Source organism: Pseudorca crassidens, chromosome 1 (genome assembly GCF_039906515.1).
Source record: "Pseudorca crassidens isolate mPseCra1 chromosome 1, mPseCra1.hap1, whole genome shotgun sequence".
Lineage (NCBI taxonomy): Eukaryota > Metazoa > Chordata > Mammalia > Artiodactyla > Delphinidae > Pseudorca > Pseudorca crassidens.
Window position 1 is genome coordinate 110,749,704 of NC_090296.1, and position 22,176 is coordinate 110,771,879.

Consider the following 22,176-nt stretch of genomic DNA (forward strand, 5'->3'; position numbering starts at 1 on the left):
AATTGTCAAGCCAAGTGACTGGAAGGACAAAGGACCCCTAACCCTTTCTTCAAAGTCTCTCAGGCTTAGTCGTCCTTCTTGGAAGTGCTCCTTTGACAGAATTAACCCCTCTCAAGTCCCAAATCCCCTGGGGGTATTGGGGGAAACTCCCTTCCTACCACCCCTCACTCCAGTGCCTTTCTATTTTTGTACCAGTTATATCCAATAGCAACAAGCTGATTTCCAGCTTCATACTTTGCCAATGTGCTATTGTGAGGGACTCCCGGCACCAAAATAGAGCTTGGCTACTGCTTATGCTCAGTGAGCCAGGATTGAACTGAGGCTGGCCCAAGGACTGGCTGTACTGAGTCACCCGGGGCTGCCCCTCCCCAGGGCTACTGATGTAGAATCTTCCAGAGGGGCCCAGGAATCTGTACTTTTAGCCTGACCCAAGGCCAGGGATTTAGCAGTTGAACTTGGACGCCTGTCTCTGGTTGGGCCCACTGAGCCTATATGTTCACCTTACATTAGATTCCATTAGACCCTTTGGCTCCAGAGATGCCCTGGGGAGGGCTTGGGAGACCCCAGTGCTATAGACTACAGCCTCATAGCAGTGAAGAACAACAGAGTTCCTAGTTGTTAAAGCTCTAATTCCATGTAGCTTCCCTCAAACAAGTACATCCCAAGTCTTGATAGAATTAGAGAGCAGTTATTGAATTGAGTCACTCATTTGCAAATGTAGTTACAGGAATGCATGATCATATTAGAGCGATCCAGGGAGGGAAGAATGAGACTTGCAGTGGGTAGGTTGGGAGGGGCCTCTCCTCTTCATTTGGTTTATTCTGTTGTGTGTCTGCTCTTCCCTCTAGTGCCTTCTCTGTCATGAGTTTCTTGCCTAAAACCTGTGAGGAATTATTCGTTACAACGAGACGAGAGGTTGACCACTTCTGATTAAAGGCTAAAACACTTGAAATCCATTGGATGAAAAGACATTTATGTTTCAATCATATTTTTAATCACAGATTTTTTTAAATTTTTTTTTTTTAAGGGCAGCAGACTCTGTAACTGAGATACAAAATATTAGAAATAAGCTTTGGTTGTTAGGAGTAATAATTCAAGGAGGAGTCTCTAGACTCACCGATCTGTTATTCCATATATGAAACAAGAAAGTACTTTAAAAGCCCAATACCAGAACCCAAGTTCTGACCTAATTTAAAATGTTAACATGCAACTTATCCTATTAACAGACGACTAAGATGGAGCATTCTCTTCCGGTTTCTTCTCTTTTATTTGTCCAGGGGGCTTCTTTCTCTCTCCAGGGAGAGAGGGTATTATTGGCATAATTTTACAGGGCAACTGGCTGCTTCTTTTTGCATCCCTTGGTGTGGTGTCTCAGCTTTGCAGTTTTAGGGGGAAACTGGCTTTTGATGTGTAGCAAAATAACCAATTTTAATATAAAATACTGAATGCTGGGTATTAAATTCTTTGACAGTAGGCAAAATAGTGTGTCACTGAGCATTGGTGTTCAAGGCCTGAAATAAAGTGGCTTAACTTGCCAAGAGAAGCCTTAGAGACAGATCAGCTCTTGAAGAAGACAGGCCACATGAATGGTTATAAGTGGAGGTGCCTGGTACTGTAGTGTCTTATGAAGGGGTCTGTGGAAGTCTTGTGTGCAGCTGGAATCCTTTGCTTCTGAAGGATGGTCTGTGCCAGAGTTTGGTCCTGATGCTGGCATTTTCCTTTTCACTCCTCCCTCCCCTTCAAGGAGCTGAGGTAGATGCTTGAATAGCAGGTGAGCTGGCAGAAAGTAGGGGAGTTTAGAAATCACAGTTGCTGCTGTATCAGGACCAGTCCCAGTTCCCTTCAAAAAACAAAGAGAAAAAGAACCTCTGTCACAGTTATGCATAGTAAGGACAAGAGAAAGTTGGGAGGTGGCTGGGTTTCCAGGCTTCATATTCATAGTCAAAGGTGTGTAGTTGGATGACTGTCGGTCTATGGTTTCTGATTTAATCACGGCTCCCCTCCCCCCCACCCCCCTCATTTCCTTCTTGCTGTTTCTTCCCTGTCCTGGTTGTAAAAGGATTTGGACTCCCTGTCAAGCTCTCCCACACAGTTAATTGTGTGTTGCGGCTCCAGTGCTGCTCAAGTGGCCCCAGTTGCATCTGTAGCTGGACCCCAACTCACCTTTCTAATGTTATTTTCTACTGTCTCCTGCAGAATCTCTGCTCTGGCCAGGCAGCTTCCCAGCAGACCTCTCAGGGTGTCTTTGGAGCCCTCAGCCTTCAGCTCTGAATCCGAAAAGACCCCTGGCCTGGAACCCTTTTCTCCCAACTAACCACTCTCTTCCCTTCGAATCCAGATCCTACTCTCAGATGGCGAGGAGACAGGAAACTGGCATCGCTCAGGGGCACTGGAATATTATGAGCACAGCTGAGTTAGCAGGCAGATTCAGAAGTTGATGGTATCTCAAAATCACCATCTTTATAGAAGAAAGACTTATTATTCCTTAGTTAACTTGGGAACAAGTTCAATATGTATATAAATATTCAACTTACACCCCCAGGATGTGAAGTTGGGTGTTCAGCTTTTTTTTCCCCACCTAACATTATATTGTGAGCATTCTCATGTATCCTTATATAGTCCTCCTAACATTTTTTTTTAAAGATCAAATCTTGCCTCTGTGTTTTGTGTGTGGTCTGAGGATTCCCTTCCTTTGGAATTGCCTGGGGTACTTGCCAAACCTGGTGGTCTGTGGGCCCTGCAGTAGGTGGAGAGTGGAATCGGGATGGGCTGGGGTAGAGCGGGAATCCCTGGTGTGATTCCGAGGCTCAGGTAGGTAAGAGAACCCCTGCTTCAAACCCACCCGTGTGTGCCTCTGTCTGCCCCGGAGTCTGGTGTGCGGTGTGAGGGGTCAGTGTGGCTGCTTAGCCGTCTGGCCAGGTCAGGGTCAGATGGGGCGAGTAAGAGCTGAGGAGAATCCGGGTTCCTGGGGAGGGGAGGAGTCTACACAGCCCTGATGACCGGTCCAGGGCCTGACCAGGGCTGAGCGAGGGAGCCTCCCTGCTGTCTCCAGCCAACCCTTGGACCCTTTCATAGGTTTGTGGGCTTCAAGAATACTTTCTAGCCCTTGACTCCGTCTGGTTTTACTTTTTAACTGTACATGTCAGAGCCATTTCTGAAGTCCCCGAATCTCTTTGTCTAACCTCTCCAAGGCAGGTGACCTGCAACTTTACACCAGGTGGTTGTTTGAAGTGACCCCTGGTCTGGAGATGCATGCGTGTGTGACATCACTGTGTGAGCGGATGGGAAAGAACCCTTTCTCAAAGGAATCAAACTTGGTTTTTCTCCCTTCATGGGCTCTCACGCATTGTTTGGCTTTTTCATTCGCCTGAAGGCGAGTTCAGGGCCCTGGGACTGGTTGCTTTCTCAGAAAACAGAAGTGTTCCAACTGCAGAGATGGTGTGAGGCCTAAATCCCCCGCTTCCACCAGCCCGGGGGCCTCTCTGGTGCCCATGGAGATGGGCTTTCTTGACTCTCTTGAGTTCTGTTCCTGGAAGGTTTCTAGAGCCTGTTGTAGGCTGAGTGTAGGATGATGACAAGGCCTGCAGAACACAGAGGGAGAAGGACAAGTCTGCGGGGACTTGGGAGGCCTGGGTGGACGGGACCAGATGGGTGTAAGGACCAGCATCCCCCCCGGGTCTTGATTTTCATCCGTGTCTGGCTGATGTGATTTCCTCGTACACTGTGAGATTCTTAGCAGCGAATACCTAGTCCATGAAGTTAGAGATGAATTAGACATAAAGGAGGGAAAAACCTAGCTAACCTGGAAACAAGGAGAAAATTGGGTAGTTAAAAAAAAAAAAAAAAAGGCTTCCCTGGTGGCGCAGTGGTTGAGAGTCCGCCTGCCGATGCAGGGGACGCGGGTTCGTGCCCCGGTCCGGGAAGATCCCACATGCCGCGGAGCAGCTGGGCCCGTGAGCCATGGCCGCTGAGCCTGCGCGTCCGGAGCCTGTGCTCCACAACGGGAGAGGCCACAACAGTGAGAGGCCTGCGTACCGCAAAAAAAAAAAAAAAAAAAAAAGGTTGTAAAATATACATAACATTTAAATGTACAGTTCAGCGGCAGCAAGTACGTTCACGTAGTCACACAACCATCACTGCTATCCATCTCCAGAACTTTTTCATCAAACTGGAACTCCGTACCCATTAAACAGTAACTCCTTCTCCGCCCCTCCCCTTAGCCCCTGGCAACCACCATTCTACTTCCTGTTTCTACGGATCTACGTACCTCATAAGTAGAATTATAAAATGTTTGTCCTTTTGTGTCTGGCTTGTGTATTTTAAGCTCCCATTTTTCTATGTTGATATTTTCAGTAAGTCCTGTCAGTAGAGGAGAATGGTCTTGATTTGTCTCTCCTGTAGAGACTGTCTCCCCGCCCGTCCCCCCCGGCTTTTCCTTGTTGTCCAGAGTGGCAAGGCCAGTGTACCGCTTCAGCTAATCCTCTGCGTGGAATGAGCCGACAGCTGGGGGCTCTCAAAGTTTGCTTCCAGCTGTTCTCAGGCTTCAGCGTTTTCTCTAGAATGTTGAACTAGGGTTGCCAGGTATAATACAGGCTGCCAAGTTGAATTTCTGTCTCAGATAAACAGTGAATAATTTTATTAGTAGTCTGTCATGAATGTTGCACGGGACATACTTGTATTAAGGAATTATTTGTGGTTTCCCTGCAATTCACATTTAACCAAGTATCCTGTATTTTTGTTAGCCAAATCTGGGCAACCCAGTGGTGAACATAAAGTGGTTCTTGGGTAAAAGGCCAGATAGTTGGGTAGGAAGATCTCAGGAGATGGGCCGATTTGATGGGAGGGCAGAGGTGATTTGGTATTGGCAACTTACTTTTGATAGAATATTAGAAACTTGAATCCTCAAAGTAGGATTTTTATAGTAATAGCATAGGCTGCTGTCTATTCTGTCTGTAGGTAGAGAGGCAGAAAGTACCTGTTGCTGATCAAAATACGACCTCTGCATGGCAGGTGCCAAAAGTAGGAGCTCTAATCTGTGTTGTTTATTATTCCTGTACAGGTGTTAGGATACCTGGCAGTTTGCAGGGATCCGGGGAGAGTGTGTCTGAGGGATTCTCCAGGGCCTGCTGCATGCCTGTCCTGGGCTGTGGTTTCCCTTGCTGACGGATGGAGCCAGCTGTGGAGAGGTGGTTTTATATAGTGTGAAAAATGGAAACTTGATTCTAGGTTCCCCTCTTGCCCCTTCCTGTTTAACAGTCAACTGTCCTCAGGTTGCTTCTCTTTGGCAGTACTTGGAGTCCGCCTTCTATGTAAGAATTCAACAAAAATGCCACTGATGCTGACTGCTCTAAGTCAGGCTGGCTCTGACTCCTTCTTTCTCCGTGTTTTCTGTGTGGCTGTTTGCACTTATCCCCTCTCTCTGGGATTTAGATTCCTGGGGCTGGTTTGCTTTCTCGCCGGCATTTTGGAGGACAGAAAATAATAGTTTTCAGGGTCTACGAACAGCCCGTCCTGAGCTGCTGGTGGGTAGATGGAGAAAATCAGTGTTTGGTGCTATTCTCCACGGGGCCAGGCCCTCCCACAGGTGTGATCACAGGCCTCATGGGCGAGCTGAGGGGGCTGCCTGCCGAAGAGGCCTCCTGAGACTTCCAGGACATGGGGTACGTGATAACTTTGTGCACGGCAAAGGCATATGCGCTTTATTTTGGGGTTTCGAAACCCTAGTAATTTGTGGCTCATTTTCGCCTTTTTATTTCCTGAGGGGCTACGCCATAGTCGATGACTCTACTGTGATTGTAGTCCCGATGTTTCCTTTCCACTGATGTCAGTTTATAGAGCAGTCCTCAAGCAAATGTTGGTGCCCAAGGGAGGCCTCCGAGATCCCAAGAGTGGGCTTCAACTGCTGCCCTCACACATGGGGGAGACCAGGCCTTGACATTTTCTTTTTTTTTTTTAAATGCTTCTACTTTTAAATGTTTTATTTTATTTGTTTATTTTTGGCTGTGTTGGGTCTTCGTTGCTGTGCGTGGGCTTTTCTCTCGTTTTGGCGAGTGAGGGCTACTCTTCGTTGCAGTGCGCAGGTTTCTCATTGTGGTGGCTTGTCTTGTTGCAGAGCACGGGCTCTAGGTGCGCGGGCTTCAGTAGTCGTGGCTCGCAGGCTCTAGAGCGCAGGCTCAGTAGTTTGGTGCACGGGCTTTGTTGTTCCGCGGCATGTGGGATCTTCCCGGACCAGGGCTCGAACCCGTGTCCCCTGCACTGGCAGGCGGATTCTTAACCAGTGTGCCACCAGGGAAGTCCTGCGTTGACATTTTCATGTGCTGTACTTGCAGCTTCTAGGCTTATTGGAGGAGTGTGGTTAGCTGGGGTTACAGTGGCACCTGGAGGGGGTGCTTGTCTCCTGCAGGGCTGCTGGTTCTCTGGCCAGGAGCCTGGGTGGGAACTTGGGGACCCCAGGTGGGGATACCTTCATGGGGTGTGGGATCATTTTTAGGTTTGGTGGTTAGGGTTGGGGCCCCTGGCATCTCAGGGCAAGTGCTTCAAATGCTGGGTGCTGTATCTGGCCCACTGGCTCCTCCTGGCTCACTTCCGTGGGACCTCATCTTGACTGGGAGGGCAGGGCTTGGGCAGGAAAGGGGTTTTGTTCTGAGCATTTAAGTCCAGGTCTTTAGTTTAGCTCAGACTCTGGAAGGCTGGCTTCCTTTATTTCAGCCCTTCAGAGAAAGAATGACCCGGGGTAGCCTAGTAAGGACTGAACTCCTTGGGATAAAGGTTTGAAGAGATGCTTCCAGAGCATTCTTCTCAAGGCCCTGGCTTCCTCTGACCATGTGGGATGGGGTGGGGGGCTTGGGAAAGAGAAGAGAGAAACTCTAGCATCTTGTCTTCTCTCCTTCCACCCCCCACGCCCCCCTTAGATTCACTGCCCGCTTCTGTTCTTCCAGAGGGGCTGACAGAATCAAACATGCTGGGGAAATATTTGACATCAGAATGGTGTGTGAGCGGTTATGTCTGTTATTAAGCACAAAGAATCGATCGAAGGAGGGAGGAAAAGAACTGGTTTTAAAGAAAACAGTCTTATTTACTATTCTTTTTGGAGGGTCTCTCACGGGCAAAGGACTATGGCACCTGCTCAGAGAAATATGGAAGCAGTGAGACCTTGACTCTGCCTTCAGGAGTTTGTGATGAGAGGGGGACACACAGTCACTGCCATTTGTAGATCACGAGAGTGGTACCCAACAGGGAGTGGAAGCGATGGGGGGCTGGGGAGCTTAGAATGGTTCCTGGGGGTGCAGTCTCAGCTGAGCCTTGGAAGTTCTGGAAGGCGTTGGAAAGCAGATCGGAGGGCATCCTGGATGGGAGGGACGGAAGGAACTAAGGAATAGCACAAAGGTTGTTAAAAGGCTGGAGCTGGGCTTCCCGGGTGGCGCAGTGGTTGGGAGTCCGCCTGCCGATGCAGGGGACACGGGTTCGTGCCCCGGTCCGGGAAGATCCCACATGCCGCGGAGCGGCTGGGCCCGTGAGCCATGGCCGCTGAGCCTGCGCGTCCGGAGCCTGTGCTCCACAACTGGAGAGGCCGCAACAGTGAGAGGCCCGCGTACGGCAAAAAAAAAAAAAAAAAAAAAAAAGCTGGAGCTGTAAACTGATGGGGTGTGATTATTTTTCTTTTCACCACTAGTGTAGTGTCAAGTTAGATGTCAGTTGGCAAACTTTAGGAAAGAATAACCTATACCTCTTGCCTCTGCTCCTCAACTTCCGCAGCTACCACTGAGCAGAACACTGTTCTGGAAGACCTCCGCCAACCCTCTGGGGGCCAATTCTCACATCCTGTGCCACCCTTCATATTTTGCTGTTTATTCTCCTTCTGTCTTAACACCCTCTCTCCTTTTCCTTCTGGGCCATCACTCCTGTTTCCTATGTGTATGTGTATCTCCATCCCTGGGCTTCTATCCTCCCAGCTCAGTCCCTTCCCCCCGCCTGCTCCCCGTGCCGAGGGCTTGATCTCTCACCCAATCCAGTGTCCTGGCTGGCTTTCTGCTCTTTGGCAAGCTCCCTTATCTGTGCCAGTGCAGCCAGCCCAGCTCCTGGAGGGGTAGGATTCTGCAGTTGTGAACCCCTGAAAGCCCCCAAACTGAAGGTCATTCCACAGACATGTACTAAGCATCCTCTGGACGCCAGGTGCAGGGAGACAGTAACCACCTAGGGTCGTCCGGTCAATACCTGCTTCCCCTCCAGTCTTTTGTTTACAAGGGCTTCATTTCTTAAAGGCTCTGAGTGAGATTTAAATATGTAAGAAGGCTGAAACCTGACTTGTCTTTATCTATAACTTCAAACTACTTATGTCCCCGAGTCTCATGCTTCCGAGCCATTTGACAAGAGGTGAAGAGCATCTCATCAGATTTCTAGAGTGGTGGTGGCAGCAGTGGTGTCAGCCACACGGGAGTGGCTCTGCTGTGGGGGGATCCTCCCCGTGGTTTAGAAGCAGGGTCTTGTGTGTCCCCTGGGTCTGCGTCTCGCACAGGCGACTTTGAATCTGACACCCCTGTCACACAGCCAGTGCCTGGAAACCCTGAAACTATTCCTGGTATTCATAATTCACATCAGGTCGGCTTAGGTGGTATTTATAGCACTCCCCGAGACAAGTCATTGCTAGAGGCGGGGGTAGCGACACTTATCAGGTGCAGTGGCTGGGGGGGGTGGTGCTGAGTGCATGCTTTTTCAGGCTAATTTTAGATTCCCAGTGGTTGGGGATGGGTACGAGGGTTTATCACATAGCATGTTTTCAGAGGCTCTGATCTCCCTGGGAGACTGGAAGTACAGACACGTATGGCCATTTCTGTCCCTGGGACTTGGCATTGCCCCAGGGCACTTACTGTCTGGAACAGGGTCTCACTGCCCAGGTTCTCCCTAGCTCTGTCCCCTTCTGCTGCCCTCTGGCAGGAAAGAAAGGCATACAGGGCTCCTTGGCCTCCTAGCGTTAGGCTATGGGATGGGGCTTCAGGCAGGACAGGATTTGACAATAGGACATCATGCTTACGAACTCAGTTTTAAAACCTGTGAGTGTTTGACAGGCTGCTTAGGTTGCCCATGCGCTGTCTACCCTTAGTAAAGGGGGGTCACGTTGGGGTTTCCAGGGGACTTTTTTTTTTTTTTTTGCTGTACACGGGCCTCTCACTGTTGTGGCCTCTCCTGTTGCGGAGCACAGACTCCGGACGCGCAGGCTCAGCGGCCATGGCTCACGGGCCCAGCCCCTCCGCGGCATGTGGGATCTTCCCGGACCGGGGCACGAACCCGCGTCCCCTGCATCGGCAGGCGGACTCTCAACCACTGCGCCACCAGGGAAGCCCCTCCAGGGGACTTTTGAGCTGCAAATTCTTTAAGGCAGGGGTGGATCACTGTGCAGGGGAGCTGGGCCCCATCTTACACGGGGGTCCAGCCTTACTGGTAGACTAGCCTTTCCAAACGACCCGCTTCCTTGGGAGAGTTGGCCCTAACCAGGGAGGGATCCCGCTGGACTGAGGGTTAGGGGATCTGGAGGGGCAGGAAGCTGGCTGGTGTGTGTTGGCCCTTTTGCCATCTTTAGCTGGTAAGGCCACGACAAGCTTGAGGGACTCGACAAAGGGAAGGTGTGTGGGAACAGGCAAAGGTAAATGCTTGACTGCACCTTTTGTGGGGGCCAGTTACCAGGTGGAGGAGCCCTGGGTGGGTTACAGGGAGGGTGGCCAAGTCCCACTGGGCCCCCTTCTCTGCTCGCCTTTAGCACGTCTCTCATTTGTCACGTCCTGCTCTATCCACCCAGGACGGAGTCCCTGTTGTTCTGTGCTTTCACGTGGCCTGTCATGACTTGGGCTGCCTGTCCTGGTGTAAAGAGCCGTCGTGGGGAGGTAGGTTTGCCAGACAACTGGTAACATGTTTCCTCAGATGTTGGTGACGAGACAGGTCAGACCCGCCGCTCCTCCCCGGCAGTTGTCGGGCCTTAGCTTCTGTTTCTTGGGCTTTGGAAACCTCACAGGAGGCAACAATGGGGTCTTTATTCCCGACAGCTCCCGGACCAGCTCTGTTGTGACTCTGCTGGCATCACTGCTGGGCGAGGGCTCCCGTGGGGACGGCGATGGGGGACAAAGCTTGCTCTTGTGCCCGGGCCTCCTTCCCCTTTCTCTCCGCGCTTCCCCTCATTCCTTAAGATGGGAATTAGAACTGGCACGTTTGCAGTCCCTGTCACCTTGGGGCCCTGGGTCCTTCTGTGATTCTGATTTCTCCTGAGCTGGGCCTAATGAGAAGTGGCACACGGATTCATTGTCAATAAAGAGCCGTGTCTGGCTGGTCCTGGGTCGTCTGTACCATTCCTGGAGCGTCTCACAAACCTCCAGGTCGGGGAGGGGTTCCACACGATGAAGAAAGGTGAGTTTGATGCAGGGTCAAGGGGTCCTGTCTCATGCCTGGACCTACTCAGCCAGGCGGGTTCTTACTGCCCCCCTCACCCACTTCAACTTCCTAGTGACAAGTGGACCTGAGCGGGGGCCGTGGTAGTGAAACCCCCATCCCAGGGGTCAGCTCGTTCACATGGCACAGGTGCTACGTTTGGAAACCAGTGGGTCTGGTTTAAAAAAAAAAAAAAAAGTTAAAATGGAGATCAATTGATCAGTTCTTTCTACCGTTCCACGGCAGACACACAGATAGGATGACAAATAGGAATGTACTTCATTCAAAAAGGGGAAGTATTTTATAAATCAGTAACTGTACACCTGTACACTATTCCTCAAGCCTGGAATATCTGGTGAGGTTAATTTTTGGCAGAGGGACGTTTATTCGAGTTCAGGCGGGGGTGTGTGCGCGCATGTGTGGATGTGTATGAGTGAATGTGCACACATATGCCGGACAAGTAGACTGTGAACTGTTTTGCAGGTTGGCAGGAGGACCACGATCCGACTCATATTTGTGGTTTGGGCCCTTGAGTATGGAGACCTGTCACTGAGTGTGGGTTGAGTCTCAGTAGATGTCCTGGGTGGGCTCAGTTCTCCCTTGTCCTCCCTCTGATCCTGTCCTAGCTGTGTGTCCTCCTGACCATAGTTGGCCTGGGTCCATTGAGCTGTTTCTCTCCTAAGCTTTGGAATGAGCCAGGAGGCGACTGCTTTGTTACTCATTGGCGTTTTTTTTCCTGCCTGAGGGGAGTTTCCCTCGAACACGATCAATTTTCATGAAACACTTTAAAAATAGGAAATTACTAGAAAGACAGCAGGTGACCCATGTTTGTTCTTCTGGTGTGACCCAGGGCCTCAGGTCATTGAGTTTTGAGCAGAGCTGTGGCCTCACGTGCCTGCCCACATGCTGTAACTGTCGGGGAATGTGTCTTAGTCCATTTGGGCTGCTCTAACAGTACCACAGACTGGGTGGCTTATAAACAACAGAAATTTGTGTCACTGTTCTGGAGGCTGGGCAGTGTAAGATCAAGGCGCCAACAGATTCAGTGTCCGGTGAGAGCCGCTTCTTGGTTCATAGACAGATGGCTGTCTTCTTGCTGAGTCCTCATATGGTAGAAGGAACTAGGGAGCTCTCTGGGGCCCCTTTTATAAGGGCGCTAATCCCATTCACAAGGGCTCCATCTTCATGACCTAACCACCTCCCAAATGCCATACCTCCTGATACTGTCACACTGGGGGTTAGGATTAGAACATATGGATTTTGGGGAGGGACACAAACATTCAGTCTGGGACTTCCCTGGTGGTGCAGTGGTTAAGAATCCACCTGCCAGTGCAGGGGACACAGGTTCAATCCCTGGTCCGGGAAGATCCCACATGCCATGGAGCAACTAAGCCTGTGGCACCACAACTACTTGAGCCTGCGCTCTGGAGCCCGCGAGCCACAACTACTGAAGCCCACGTGCTCTAGGGCCTGTGCTCCGCAACAAGAGAAGCCACTGCAATGAGAAGCCTGTGCACCGTAGCAAAGAGTAGTCCCCACTCACCACAACTAGGGAGAAGTCCGAGCACAGCAATGAGGACCCAACGCAGCCAAAAAAAAAAAAAAAAAAATTCAGTCTGTGCAGGCGGTGATTCCTGTCACCTGTTTCCATCTAAAGTCACTAATTTTAGGAGCCAGTCTTGCATTTCTGGAACTACGAGGAGGGAGATATTGTAGCAGGTAGCAGTGTGTCCTGGTGAGTTTGAGCCTCAGGAAGGCTTAGATGCATTCACACGGCACCTGGACAACGTGCCAGGTGTGTGTAGAGGGGGGCTGGTGTTGCATGCCCATAGCACGCCGTCTGAGGAAGGCCGGGTATAGGATGCTGGGCCTTGTGATGGAACAGTCTTTAGTTGGCTCTTTTAAGAAAAAAAAATCCCATGTTTATTTCAGATGTTATCTTGATGAAGTTTCGTTGAAATAGAACAGAGAAGTACACAAATCATAAATGTACAACTTGATGAATTTTCATAAACTGAGCACACCTGTGTAACCTGCATCCAGATCTGGAAAGAATGGAGCCAGAATCCCAGGTGCCCCTGAGGGTGACTTCACCTCCTCCTTGTGGTCACTATGCCGACTTGACTTTTCCTGTCTTTGAACTTTCTATAAACGGAATCTGCAAGTGTGTCCTTGGTTTCTGGTTGCTCTTGTTCAGCGCGATGGTTGTGAGATGCTTCCATGCTGTCATGTGGGTTGCAGGCCTGTCATTCCCAGTGTTGTCTAGTATTTATTCCTATTATTCATAGCGTCTATCCTTCTCTTCACGGACGTTTCGGTAGTTGCGAGATTCTGGCTCTTAACAAACAAGCCGATGTGAATATTCTTGTACGTGCATTTTGACACGGATGGATTTCTTCTGAGGAGTGAGAGTTCAGTGTGGTTTTGATTTACGTTTCCCAGGGCGTTCCATCATGGAGTAAATTGTGCCTGGGAGTCCACTGTGGGCCAAGCTCTGCACCAGTCCTGGACCGACGGCTGGGGGCAAGAGGGAGAGCCGAGGGGTGGGAGGTAGTTACTTTGGATGAGTCTCTGGAGAGGTGACATTTAAGCTAAGGCTTGAGGGATGAAAGTTTGCCAGCCAGGTGAGCCACCTGGGCCAGGATCCTCCAGGCAGAGGGAAGAACACAAGCAAAAGCTCCGAGGGAGATGACTGCTGGCTCAAGAATGGCCTGGTCAGCACAGAGCAGTCCAGATGTTAGCTAGACCATATCCAAGGTGATGAGGTAATGGCCTGGGATACTCTTTGTAGGAGGAGGGCTGGGTTTTTGGTTTCACAGAAGCCCCCAGGAGAGGGATGGGTGGCATGCATCAGCTGTCCACAGCTGGCCCTTGGCCTCATTCTGAAAGGCCCGTGGGCAGTCCAGTTAAGGGAAGCCATGGAGTTGGCTGGTTACTCCATGAGTTGTTAGGGCCGTCTGTTTTGGAAACCAGCACTACCTGTTGGGTTCCTGGTGTTGAGCCAGTGACTCATCTTCCTGGACCCTCATGGTTCAGATTCCCAGCCTGGGAGTTTGCCAGGCATGGATGATAGAGGTATCACGTGTCGGGGATGCTGGGGAAGTCTGCTTAGCCACAGGGGACTTCTCTCTGTTTTTGGGAGAAGAGTAGGGTACTGCAGTAGGCTGAATAATGAGAGAGCCAGCCGCAGGAAATGGCCCTGAGCTGTGGGTGTGGCTCTCGCCAGCTGGTGCAGGGCCTCCTGTCCAGGTCCAGGATGATCAAATATGAAGCCAGCTTGGTACGAGGCCCTGGTGGGAATGGGGACCACCTGGAGGCTGCAGGCTGGACAGCCTCCCCTGCTGATTGCTCTTTCCCTGTTGCATTGCCTTGTGTCCCATCTTTAATTAAAATGCCCTTGTTAGGAAATCTAGCTCTGGTGAAAAGCTATCCTGACCGCAGAGCAGCCCCCCACACAAGGAGGAGATTGTGGAAGGAGACGCGCAACAGCTTCAGACTCCCAAGAATTCCCTTTGTGTGTTGTTCAGTTCGGCTGATGGCTGCGACCGCAAGAGCCCCATGGTTCATTGCAGTATTTGTTCCCCTTCAGAACCAGGGGTGCTCTTGCCTTCCCCCCAGCCCCACGGCTCTGGTAACCCTTTTTTGAGCTTGTATTAATATTTTTCTAGTGTTTCTTTCCACCCTCCAATATTGTTACTGAGTATAGAAGATAAAAGTCCCTTCTGCATTTAATAAACTACTTAAAACTGTCCTTGTGGAAGGAGGCTAAAGCCACCCACCGACATCCCCTTTTTCTGACCGCCTCCTCTGGTGGCGGAGGAGTTGTGAGGTGCTCTCTGGTGCTCCCCCCGGATCCCCCCCTTCCACCCTTCCTTTCTTAAAAAAAAAAAAAAATCAAATTTCAGTTGTGTGTCTTGGATATGGGTGCTGAGAACGAGGGTGATCAATTTACAGGTCCTGTGAGTCATAGCGGTCCCCCTCCTGACTGGGGGGTGGGGGGCTCTCATGGGTTTTCCCTGCCGCTGGGCCCCGCTGCCTCCATCCTCCTCTAGCACCCAATCCTTCTCTCTGTGGGCGTTCAATGCTTAGTTGCTCAAGGAAAGATGCCTTCCACTTTCCTAATGGTTTTTTCTTTAGTTTTCATACACACCTTTGTTTCTTTGATAGTACTTTCCTTGTAAATGTGAAAATATATAGAAAGTAAGGTTTGATTCATGGGGAGTTTAGTCACCAGGAAGGTACTTTTTTTTTTTTTTTTTAAGAAGATGTTGGGGGTAGGAGTTTATTAATTATTTATTTTTGGCTGTGTTGGGTCTTCGTTTCTGTGCAAGGGCTTTCTCTAGTTGTGGCGAGCGGGGGCCACTCTTCGTCGAGGTGCACGGGCCTCTCACTGTCGCGGCCTCTCTTGTTGCGGAGCACAGTCTCCAGACGCGCACGCTCAGTAGTTGTGGCTCACGGGCCCAGTTGCTCCGCGGCATGTGGGATCCTCCCAGACCAGGACTCGAACCCGTGTTCCCTGCATCGGCAGGCAGATTCCCAACCACTGCACCACCAGGGAAGCCCCGGAAGATACTTTTTATCCTTGTTACTTTTTGGTAATGTGATTTGACTGTATTTTCAGAGTTGTCTATATTTGACTATATTTTAAGTTACACCTGGCTTGGAAGATGTAATTAGCTTCAAGTGTTCTTTAGTCTACCTGGGAACCCAGATACTTTATTTGCAATTAAATAATTAGAAATTTGATGTTTTGGAGGACCACTTGTATTCTTCTTAGCAGCCAAATATCAAGCATTCTTGGAAGCTCTGATGAAATGCTCATTTTAAATGCAAATTCTTTGCACAGTTAGAAAGAAAATGAAATGTTCTGGCTTCCAGCGCTTACTCTGCATTTTTGCCATTCCTTCTGGTGGCCGAGGGGAGGGCTCATGACTAAATCCTTCAGCATCTTTATTATGATTTTGGATTTGTATTTGCTGAGGGGAAGCCTTGCCCCGAGACATTAACCCTCTGTTGCCATCTGTAGAGTTTTCACTAGTTTTTGTTTTTCCTCTTAAATGATATTTGGATTTCTTCTCGTTTGTTTTATGGGTGATAGATGTACTGGGAAACTTGTGGTGAGTGTTGGTTTGTTGGTTTTTTGAGGCAAATGAAATGTGTCAAAACCCTTCAGCTTTTTAGCCGGGGTGTGTGCTATTGCTTTTTAGTGTTAGAAGTTCCATGTCTCCTCTTTTCACTTCTGGGTTGTCTTCTCCCACTTTTCCCATTAATCCAACTACTGTGTCCCAGCTTGGGATCTGGAGAATCCTTGGCTTTGAGCACAAAGGAATTTCTAAGGAGCATGATTGGACAAGTGGTTCACTCTTTTGCTCTCTTTGAGAGAGAGATGATGAACTCATGGAGGCAGTTTAAGATGTTCATCCTCTCCCCTCAGTCAGACAAGTTATATTTGTTTTCCCGAAAGTGAGAATTTTACTTGTAAAACAACCCCTGTGTTCTGTGGTTTTAGATACCATTGGATTCTGAATGGAGGGGCTCAGCCTCTTGGCTAAGCTGGTCTCTTTCATGGGAGTTGTGTATACAGCTGGAGCCACTAGAGATGGTCTTGGGAATAGGAAGGTGGTCACATGTTTTCTCTCTTCACAAAACAATGACTTAATACTGAGTCTGCCCCTTAAGCTGGGGTGGTGGGCTGGTTGATGGTTGCCAAGTATTATGAAAATGCAAAAAAACCTTTTAAATCATTGAATGCAGTTGCAGCCATGCTTTTAATTTTATGATAAAACTTTTTTCTCCCCTTTTGTGCTTAGGCATTTTTGCAAAGCAGAATATAAAACTCGAAATGAAGCTTACATGCTGTCCTTAGTTTACTGACTGCATAGAATGGTTTTATTTATTAAAATTTTTTTTTAATTTTTAAATTTATTTATTTTTGGCTGTGTTGGGTCTTTGTTGCTGCGTGTGGGCTTTCTCTAGTTGCAGTGAACGGAGGCTACTCTTCGTTGTGGTGCGCGGGCTTCTCATTACGGTGGCTTCTCTTGTTGCAGAGCACGGGGTCTAGGTGCACGGGCTTCAGTAGTTGTGGTGCGTGGGCTCAGTAGTTGTGGCTCACGGGTTCTAGAGCACAGGCTCAGTAGTTGTGGTGCACAGGCCTGAGAGGAGCCTGGTGGGAAATGCCCCTGATCAAGCGTGTTAGGGTGAGAGACAGTAGCTGTGGGCTTGGCGAGCTGCCATGCTGGAAGGCTCCTGAGTCCAGTGTTGAGGTTGCAAAGTCTCTGAAACAGGCCAACCTCTTTGTTTAGTGACAATGAGCCGGAAACCCAGAAATTCAGGTGCTATGTCCAGACCAAGCAGCGCACTGGGGAAGAAGCAGGACTCATAACTTCGCCCTAGTATTCTTCTGTATTTTAGGTACGTGTGCTCAACCTCGGCACCGTTCACAGTTTGGTTGGGTGATTCTTTGTGTGGGGGCTGTCCTGTGCATTGTAGGGTTTTTAGTCCCATCCCTGGCCTCTACCCACTAGAGAGTAGTAGGACCACCCCCTCCCGCTTAAACTGTGACAGCCAAAAGTGTCTCCAGATACCCCCAGATGTCCCCCTGAGGGGGTAAAATTGCTCCCTGTGGAGAACCATTGCTTTAGATGTATATGATGGTCCTTGGAATTCATAGATACAACTTTCATGTTGCCATGGCCCCTTTCCCCTTTTGCTTTGAAATGTGAAATACACAGCTAAAGTGTTTTCTCCAGCTCTGATAGTAGATAACACTGGCTCCAAGGCCATTTACAGGAAAGAGGTCAGCATGGTTCTGAAATGAACTGCATTGTGTTTGGGATGACACTTTTCCCTTGAGTAGATTTGATCTGGTTTTCATTGTAATTTTTTTTTAAAATTTATTTTAATTTAGGCTGCGTTGGGTCTTCGTTGCTGTGGGCGGGCTTTTCTCTGGTTGCGGTGAACGGGGGCTACTCTTTGTTGTAGTGCGCAGGCTTCTCATTGTGGTGGCTTCTCTTGTGGAGCACGGGCTCTAGGCGCGCAGGCTTCAGTAGTTGTGGCACGGGGGCTCAGTAGTTGTGGCTCGCGGACTCTAGAGCGCAGGCTCAGTAGCTCAGTAGTTGTGGCGCAGGGGCTTCATTGCTCCGCAACATGTGGGATCTTCCCGGACCAGGGCTCAAACCCGTGTCCCCTGCATCGGCAGGGGGATTCTTAACCACTGCGCCACCAGAGAAGCCCTCGTTTTAGATTTTGAACGGCAATGACTTGTCTTCACTAAGCAGCTTGTACTTTTAATTTTAGCCAATGGGTGTCAATGGGGACAACATGTCCTATGAGTGGGCGAGAAGTCAAAGTATGCCAAAGGCCAAGGAGGTTTTGGCAATCTGAAACCCATGAAAAATCAGGCTTCCATTTTGTGAACCTTGGGGTAAGCTCAGAAGAGAACACTCACCAACTTAATTAAACCTGCCTGAATACAGAGCAGATGTATGGGCAGATTTTACAGTGGACCATGACCTTCTGAGTTAAGGATTGGCTTTGGGTGGCTACGAATCGTTGGATGCAAAGGGATGAAGAGCCCCAGACCGAGAGGCTGGAGACCTGGGATCTGTACTTGGGGCTCTGCCCAGACTCTCTTCATCAGGTCATCAGATATTCGGGCAGCAGTGTCCTCCTCATCTGCAAGAAGAAGGGCAGAGCCACGATTCGTGCTTCCTGGGCCACTGGGAAGTGCAGGGTGGTGAACTTAGCCTGGGTCTATGAAACCCCAGGATAAACCTAAGACTCTTACTGGAGCCTTAATTTTACTCGGGAATTTGGAAGACGAGGTATCTTCGCATGCACATACTGAATAAGTGGAAAATCTGTGTGGTAAGAATTGAAGCTAGGATATAGAACTTGAACGAAATGGACACAATCTCATGCTTGCTGGGAATGGCTTCCCAGTGTTGGTGGCCCACCCTCTTCTGTCTGGTGGAATTCTGCCAGGAGAGTTTGATAAGCCGTGGGCCCAGGAATCTCCACGGTTTCTTCTACATCTAAAATGTCTGGTTGGAATAAAAAAGATAGAACTTTGGTGTAGAATCTTGGGTAAGTTCATACTAATCACCAGAGAGGTCCTTGGGAAGAAAAGACAATAATAATAAAGGTGGTCTAGCCTTTAAGAATTCAGGTACTTCACATTTTCCTTCTTTCCTTTTTTGCTTTAAATGGGAAAGCTTTGGCTTCCATTCTGGAGTGTGAGCCTGTAACCCAAACTGTGAAAAGGATGGGTCTGGTGCTGTTGTGGGACCCTCAGAGTTTAACACTTAAGGGTTTAATTAATCTAAGAAATATGCCAGAGAAGATAGCGTGCTGTTTGAATTTCTTTGAAATGCCTCTACCTGAATGGTGAGAAGAGAGTTGGCCTGTGGGCTCTAGGTAGAAATTAAAACTACTGACCTCCCCTCTCACAGCTGGGATTGACTTAGCTGGGTTAAGTTGGACTATTAGGTCACTCAGTTCATTCAACTTTTGTTGCTGAAATTATTTAATGTTATACGGAAGTTGTTTTTTTGTGTTGATGTTCATGACAGTGCTTTAAAAATGAACGTCAGAGGTTTCAGACGGGACCCACGTCCCCATGCTGTCTGTTTTCTGGAAAGGAAAAAGGCCACTGCAGGGCAGACAAGCAGGAGAACACCTATGAACAAAGCAGTTCTTGAGAAAAGCTTTGGCTCCTGTAACGCTTTGTCAACATTACCTTATGCGAGGCCACTTTACTCTATGACGTAATAAGGATTAATTTATAATGTTTTCATGAAAGCAGGAGTGGGTGGTAGTGGGTTTTTCTTTGTCTTTTCTTGGCATGTAATTGAAACACAGCTTGGACCAAATAAGAAACATTTGTGTTAGGTGGGGAAAAGATTCTAGAGGCTTCTCAACTGGGTCAAATACTGCTTCCTTTATTTGGAGCATGTAAGCAGATGTCTCATCTGAGACCAGCATTAAGAACATTGCCATTGGGACTTCCCTGGTGGCGCAGTGGTTAAGAATCCGCCTGCCAATGCAGGGGACACAGGTTCGAGCCCTGGTCCGGGAAGATCCCACATGCTGCGGAGCAACCAAGCCCGTGAGCCACAAATACTGAAGCCCGCACACCTAGAAGCCCGTGCTCCGCAACAAGAGAAGCCACCGTGATGAGAAGCCCGTGCACCACAGCGAAGAGTAGCCTCTGCTCACTGCAACTAGAGAAAGCCCGCGCGCAGCAACGAAGACCCAATGCAGCCAAAAATAAATTAAAAAAAAAAAAAAGAACATTGCCATTTCTGTCTGTTCACAAGCAAATGGATTTTCTGACCTAGGGAACTGTCTGAATTCTAGACCCACATAACACATTCATTGAATCAGAAGAAACAGTTTGTGGGTTGATCTGTCTCAAAAGAAATCTATGCCTTGAGAGTGAGTTTATAAATTCATTTCCTTTAATAATGCTACTTATCGAGAAGATGTGTCCTTTGTAAAGAACAGTGGGCCTGTGCCTTTCGAAGTGGCAGGCTTTTTTGGTAGGTCCCAGAGGAACGAACACTTGAGTTTGCTGAGGAAGTCTAGTTGTTTGGCCCTTGGGAAATAGAGCCTGAACTTATGGCCTAATGTGATTGAGTAGTTGAGTTACTAGAGTATGCCCAAAGAACACCCAAGATCCTCTTTCAGTCTGTTTGTGTGCTTGGTTTGATTCTAGAATTGGCATCCTGAAACTCACAAGAATCCTTAACACTAAGGCATAGGCATTTCACAGATATCCGAGTCTTGACTGTTTGCCAGGAGTCTTCACTGTTGGCACCATTTTTATCTTTGTTCTCTACCTAGCATTCTTGCCTGCCAGGAACTCGGTCTAGGGAGTGTGAAAGGTACACAGAAGCTAACGCTCTGGTAATGAGGTGTCTCACAGCAGGACAACATCCTCTGGCATATACGGGGAAGGAAAGACTAATTTTGATTGGGAGGCTCAGGGGGGTCGTCTTGGAGGCTTGGGGACATGTGATTGGGTTTTGGGGGGAGGTAGGTTGATATCAGACGAGGGGGTTGGGCTTTCCTGGAAGGAGTGGCTTGGGGACAGACCCCAAAGTGGGTGAGTAGAAGACAGGATGTGTTGGGGTGAGGAGAATCTCAGACACCAGATGCACTCTCGGGACTGGTTTGTGGCTCCAGGGCTGGGGGTGTCTCTGGGCGGCAGCTGAGTCAGGGCGTCTGAGTGTGCGGGACCTCTTTCCAGGGTAAGAGATTTGAAGCGTATCCTGGAGTCAGTGCAGAACTTGAAGTGCAGCAGAGAAGGGAGAAAGGTGGAAAAGCAGCTCTGCAAGCAGGGCAGGAAGGTACGAGGAAGTGGACAATGAGAGCCTTCCAGTCTAGTTCTCTCTGCTGCTGTCAGACTGATTGATGGGGAAGCCGGGCTGCTCACGTGGGCTGGGCCTCCGGGAAGACTATCGAATGTTTTTTCTTGTGGCTTTATTATAGTCCTGAGTTTTCAAACTCGAATGTGAAATGACTGAGTTATGCTGGACTCAGAGGGAACGGTCCACTCATACCCGTCTTCCTCCCCAAACTCTATTATTGTTTATCTTAGTTACCTACAAGAGGCCTCTCTAACACATCATCTTTCTCCCTCTTCCCTCAGTTTCCTTACTATTAATCTACTGGGTGCCCTGTGCAAGGTGCTAGGGGTGCCAGCAGGAGAGGGCAGCCCGTGCCCTCATGGAGCTCCAGATTGAGACAGACCAGAGACGAGCTGATCTGGAACTCAATGCAAAGTGCAGGGGCGGGGTCCCTGCAGAGGGAACTGCAGGAGGGCTGTGCACGGGGCGCTGGTTGGGGGCTGTGCGCTGGAGAAGACCACCCAGCTGTGGGTGGCGATGCCGGTTATGGCTGGTTTCAAAAAGAGCTCCTACCTTCACATGTGACCTAAAGTTTCTTCCAAACAGCACAGTCTCTGAGAATGGCAGACGTTTGGGGATGTTTTTTTGGTTGTTTTTTTTACTCTGTCCTAACCCTTACCCCAGCACCGCTTCAAAGCAGAACACAGGCTATCTTATTGTGTTGTGGAAGTTATTCAAGGGATCCTTAATCCTTATGTGTTACGTATTTGCTTATAGAATAAATTAACGATGCCTTGGAATTATTCTTTGGTGTTTTAAAATGCACGTAGGGGCTCTTGGGATGAATTAAAAATTGATTTAAGGGCACTTATGTCTTGATATTTTCCTCTCTCCAAGGGAACCAGAAGGACAACTCTGGTGTATTTGGGGGTGGGGGGCGTCTGCAGAACTTTTTGACCTTAAAGGGTACCACCTCCTTCTCTTCCTCTCCCAGCACTGAGCACAGTGCCTTGGTGTGTAGTAAATCCGGAGCACGCTCACACTTTTCATCCGTCCCTTTAGTCTGCATGCCAGTCCTTCCCCGGGCAGCAGGTGTGATAATGCGGGGGAGGCAGCAGGAGGCCTGCGAGTGTGGTCTTTTCCTGCCTGTGTTCTCCAGGGTGTGAGAGAATCGTGAGGACTGAAAGTGTAAGCCCACTCTGGGGCCCCAGAGATGCCGGCCTGTTATCGGAGGGTCCACTGTCATTCCTGGTCCAGGCCCTTGATGTAAAGGAACTAGCTGTTGGGCGTAGTGACTGATGCCCCGTGGATGAGGTCTCGAGCCTCACCGAGCGCTCCAGCCCCCTCCTTGGCTAAAGAGCCCCCGTCTGCGGGTTGTCTGGGTTAAACATCAAAAAGCTACCTCTGGAAT

General features: G+C 49.2%; 1 protein-coding gene across 3 annotated transcripts in view; it reads left to right on the forward strand.

Annotated features, from left to right (window-relative positions):
• TLN2 (talin 2) overlaps nt 1–22,176 on the forward strand; it is a 450,451-nt gene that overhangs the window by 56,670 nt on the left and 371,605 nt on the right. The gene's annotated exons all lie outside the window — the stretch shown is intronic.